The following is a 6,000-nucleotide window of genomic DNA, read 5'->3' as shown; positions in this document are numbered from 1 at the left end:
AGCCTGTAGATCAACTGTTTTCATTTCATATTAATTTCAATCGAGGTGCAAGTTTGAAATAATCGATATATTGATTCGAATCATATCGCCCAGCCCTATAGTATACAGTAGTACTATGTTGAGATCATGATGAGACTACTTAGATTTTGATATCAATTACTTAGATTTTGGATATCAATATGTGGCATGTGTTGTCTTAAAGGCAGCATTTCAGTAAAATAATGTCATTTTCTGACCTAACGACACTATTCTAGCTGGTATATTGATTGCTCTTACTCCCAGAACTGTGATACATTTGCATATCATCCACCCCTAGATGATTTTATTATTGTTATTAATGATGAAGCTTTGGCACTTTAAACAACATTTTTTCTACCAATGTTTCAGGGTATAAAGAAGAGCAGCACTTTAATTCAGTATTGCTTTAATAAAAGTCTTCAAGGTTCGGACATGAATTTAAGTTCATTTCTTTTTCAAACCATTCATTTAAATCATGAAATTTCACAAAGGATGGGTGTTTGTAGGTTTGTAAGACACACATACTTTCAAAATCTTGCTAATGTGTTTTCTGAACTGATATGGGATATGGTCCAGAATGCTAAACAGTTTCAGCCTCTGAATGGAACGCTCCACATGTATCCTGGCACTGGAGATGAGTTTGTTTTTCTTCACTTCTTCCTGTGTGAACTGTCCATTGACAAGGAAAGACGCGATGTTCAGCAAAACTCCTTCTGGCAAAATGTCCTGAATTGTGAAGCCCTTATCTGCCATTACCATATCACCTGGTTGTAGATGTTGGAGAACTCCACAATCTGCTGTTATTGCCTTGTCTGATGCACTCCTGCCATACAGGTCACTAGCAAACACTGTAACAAATTGACTGTAGAATTTACAGTAAATACCTGGCAAAAAAGTTGTCAATAATGTCCTGTCAAATTGCTGTTTGTTACTGTAAAATAAATTAAAGTAATTTACAGCTATTTATCTACAGTTAAATATTGTATTAGAATTACAGCTGTTTATTGTAGTTGTTTTACAGAAACAACATCTGTCTGTAATCCAATTTACACTATGTTCTTGTATTCATCTAAATTACAGAATTTACCTGGTAACTCGAATTGCCAGGTAATAACCGTTAAATGCTCCCTACAGTATGTTGCTGTAGGAAATTTTACAGTTCAGTTTTGTTTTAACATGTTCCTAAATGTTTACAGGCCACCTAAATAATGTGCAGACTTTTTTGACGATTTTTAATAAACTGCTGTCCATAATCTGTATTGAATATGACTGTATAATCATTGTTGGTGATTTTAACATCCATGTTGACAACCCCCAGGACAGAGGGGCTAAAGAACTGTACTGTACTCTTGACAGCTTTGGGCTGAGTCGGCATGTGTCAGAGCCCACACATAATAGAGGGCACACTCTGGACCTGCTTATCTCCAAGGGTCTGAACATACACAAGGTTGTTGTGAGCGATGTGGCCCTGTCTGATCACCCCTGTGTTTTCTTTGAGAGCTCTATCTCTGTGCATACAAGTAATCAGAGAGAAGTTATCATGAAATGATGCATTACTGAAAACACCAGTGAAAAGTTTAACAACCTTTTTTCCTCCACAGCCACCCTGCCCTGTAGTTCAGGCAGTGAGCTGGCAGACAACTTTAATTCTAAAATGTTAAATGTTATTGACTCCATTGCTTCCATTAAGTTGAAGGTTGTCTCTAGCAAGAAAAGATCTCCATGGAGAAATGCCATGGTGGTGTAAAATGAAAAAAAAAGAGAGTGTCAAAAAGCTGAACGCAGGTGGCGGAAAACAAATCTCCAGATTCATTTTGACATCTATAAAGAGAAACTTCACACTTATAATCTACAGCTGAGGAATGCAAGGCAGTCTTTCTCTGACATGATCACCAGAAACAAAAATAATGCTTGAGTGTTGTTTTCTACTGTTGAGAGATTAACAACACCCCCTGTGTCAACAGCACCTGAACTTCACTCTGCTAGGGCCTGCAATGAATTTGCTTCTTTCTTTAGAGAGAAAGTTCAGAATATTAGACTGGCAGTGAGTCTATCCACACCAGGTTCAGGATCTGTGCTATGTGCATCTAAAAACAACTTAAACACCATGACGCAGTTTAATCCAATCAATGACAAAATTCTGGAGGACATTTTGCACCAACTGAACTGCTGTCTGGATGTTTCACCCACAGATTTTTTCAAAAAGGTCTCACATGTCATGACATTGGATCTGTTACAGATCGTAAACATGTCTCTAATCTCAGGAGTCTTCCCACAGACCCTGAAAACAGCTGTTATTAAGCCGCTCTTAAAAAAGAACAATCTAGAGAAGACCTTAATGAACAACTACAGGCCGATATCAAATCTTCCCTTTTTAAGTAAAATTATTGAAAAGGCTGTGTTTCAACAGCTACATTATTTTCTAACAGTGAACAACTGCTTTAACATCTTCCGGTCAGGTTTTAGACCTCATCACAGCACTGAGACCACTCTGGTCAAGGTGTTTAATGACATTTGCTTAAACACAGATCATGGCAGAACTTCAGTCTTAGTGTTATTGGACCTCAGTGCTGCTTTCAACACAGTCGACCACAATATATTACTTGACCGACTGGAAAATTGGGTGGGACTGTCTATCACAGTTCTTGATTGGTTTGCATCCTACTTAAAGGGCAGGGATTATTTTGTGTCAATAGGTAACTTTAAATCTGAGCAGACCAAAATTACATGCGGAGTCCCCCAGGGCTCCATCCTGGGGCCTCTTCTGTTTAACATCTACATGCTTCCACTTGCTCAGATCATAGAAAACAACAAAATAAATTACCATAACTATGCAAATGACACACAGCTCTACATTTCAATGTCCCGAGGTGACCATGGCCCCTTACAAGCACTGGGTAAATGCATGGAACAAATTACTGAGTGGATGTGCCATAATTTTCTTCAGTTAAACAGAGAAAAAACTGAGGTAGTTGTTTTTAGACCCAAGGAGGAATCCCTTAAAATCAGCATGCAGCTCCAGTCACTTCAGTTAAAAACCTCAGACCAGGCCAGAAATCTGGGTGTTGTCATGGATTCAGACCTAAATTTCAAAAACCACATAAAAACAATTACAAAGTCAGCGTATTATCACCTCAAGAATATTTCTAGGATTAAAGGACTAATGTCACAGCAGGACCTTGAAAAACTGGTCCATGCATTTATCTTCAGTCAAGTTGACTACTGTATCAGTATCTATACTGGTCTGCCTAAAAAGTCTATCAGACAGCTGCAGCTGATCCAGAACGCTGCTGCTCGAGTCCTCACTAAGACCAAGAGAGTGGACCACATTACTCCTGTTCTGAGGTCTCTACACTGGCTCCCTGTCTCTCAGAGAATAGACTTTAAGATCCTCCTGTTAGCTTATAAAGCACTGAATGGCTTAGGCCCAAAATATATCAGAGACCTTCTAGTCCAGTATGAATCATCCAGACTGCTCAGGTCATCTGGTCCATTTTTGCTCGAACTCTGCACTGTAGCTTTTACTTTAATATCTGTTTTTATCTTTACTGTTTTTTTTTTTTTTTGTTGTTGTTGTTGTTTTTTGTTGTTGTTGTTTTGGTTGTTGTTTCAAAAAACTTTTTATGTGTTTTTGTTTTTTTAGATTTTATCTGCTGTTTTCTTATTTGCTGTTTTTACTGACCTTTTACATGCTTCATTTAAAATGTTTTCACTGTGTTTCTTTTTCCCTTTGTCAATGTATTTTAATGAACTGTGTGAAGCTCTTTGAATTGCCTTGTTGCTGAAATGTGCTATACAAATAAACTTGCCTTGCCTTGCCTTTAACATTAGCTGTGCAAGGTTTACCTGTAAACAACGATAATAGTACAAAGACATTGAACTTAAAATCCTAATTGCATCAACACTGCAAAATAAAAACAGAGTCAAAGCTGCAATAAACACAAGACATTTATTAAAACTTAATAGTTTTCATTACATGCCAAAATTTTTCAAACATGAGCTGCAACAGGTTTAAAAATAGGATCCATTCATAACAAACATGTTTCCATATTAAAGATAATATTAACCTGCACATTAAAAATTAATCATAGTAGTCTGAGTTAAAACAAAGCCAAACATTCATAAAAGTGACATTACACTGGCTATAAGGCTCAGTCTGATATCTTCATAGAACAATGCAATACAATGTTACTCTATTAATGTTATGAACTCAAGTAATTCACTGTCAGGAGAATTATAGCTAAACTGACAAACACCACGAGTGAAATAAAAATCTGGATTGGCACTAATGCTGCTCATATATGTAACAAGTTAAGTCTGGCCAGCCTGTGTCCAACTATTTGTTCTTGTTTTTTTTTTTCTTTAACTACCGTGAGGAAAATTCTCACCTCCAGTAAATTAGGAGCTGTCTTTTCCAGGTATTGGATACAGGATAATAATTAAAGCCTGTGAGTGGCTGCTAGCTAAATAAATCTTCTTTTACACAGCATTTAGTAGTTATGAGTGACACAGACCACAAATATGAATAGAAACATGTTCAGAAATAAAGGACCTACAGCTAAAGATATAGGTAAAACATGTAAAAGCACAACAACCAACCACGTACACAAGAGTCCACAAATTTGGATACAACTCACGCACAGTCCTTAGAGTCCATTCAAAGTCATAAGAGAGGATAGGTGAGGTTTGACTGAGATGTTTCCCCCTCTCATGGACCTTCCTGCTTCTTTGGCTGATGAGGTCTGACGTCTTGGTGCCTGACACAGGTGGGGCTGATTTACACTAAACGCCTGAAATCACATGAACAGAAATAAAGATAAATTATTTCAAAAATGTTGTTATTCATTACCTGTGAAAGTAAACTCTGAAAAAAAAACAAAAAAAACAAAAAACAAATTCTACCTCTGTCAGAAAGTTGCCTTGTTCAACTCCAGTGTGATCAAAGCTTGCTCCTGATACCCCAGGCTGAAGATGTAGAAGTTTGAGGAGAAAGCTGCAAGTTGGGATGTGGAGGCACAACCACCTGACCCTCTATGCCCAGCATCCAAAGAGCTGCTGGGGGAACCTCACCTGAAAAATCATCATATTCTTAAGTTTACACACAGACAAATATACATGCTGTGGACACATGTCTTAAATATAGTCTCAACAACTCCAGAGCTTCACATCAAATTAAAAACAAAGATATGCATACCTCAGACAATTAGTCTTGGACAATCAGGAGGTCTCACTGTCAGCAGGTGACAAAACTGACAAAGACAGAGAAAAATATAGAAATCAAAATTCAAAAATCCCTTCCCTTACAGCTCATCTTCTACTCCCTCAGCTTTACTGCTGGGAGTAGAAGAATAAAAAAAACAATAAAAAACTTCACCCTATAATATTTGATTGAAAGCGTCACAAATAATAATTTCTATCTTAAAGCGATTCCTCACATCCCGCATCAATAATTCTGACGCTGTGAGGTTTCGAACTCTGGTCTTCTGAGTGTCAGACGCCCACCTTACCGCTGAGCTAATGGATTAAATAATGATGTAAGCGTAGTTTACATACAAAGCAAAACACGTATGTGTACGAAAAAATACAACATCTACTACTGCGCTGACAAATAAACCTGTTTAATCAACAGTTAGATTTAATAAAGCATCAATGATTCAGTCAAATTAATGCAAAAACGATAGTCCGCTGGTTTCCTTACATTTCACAGACATCTATCGTATAAATGACGTTTTACAAACTCGGAACGGGTGTATTGAAAGCATCACAAATAATTAATTCTATCTTATAACATTCGCCCTGTGCGCCACATCTCTCTGCCTATTTTAACATTTACATTTTAACCCCACCATGGCCACAAACAATCAGCTTGACACTTTTCACCAAACAAGGCTACACTGTCACTGACAACACATTAAAGGTGTTTCAACAATCCCATTCAGTCTCCCTCATTCTCTTTTGGGTTTTTTAATCAATGGCTATTGC

This window comes from Cheilinus undulatus, linkage group 21 (assembly GCF_018320785.1).
Source record: "Cheilinus undulatus linkage group 21, ASM1832078v1, whole genome shotgun sequence".
In the NCBI taxonomy this organism is placed as follows: Eukaryota; Metazoa; Chordata; class Actinopteri; order Labriformes; family Labridae; genus Cheilinus; species Cheilinus undulatus.
The sequence above is the reverse complement of the archived record's forward strand: the minus strand, read 5'-3'. Positions refer to the sequence as shown.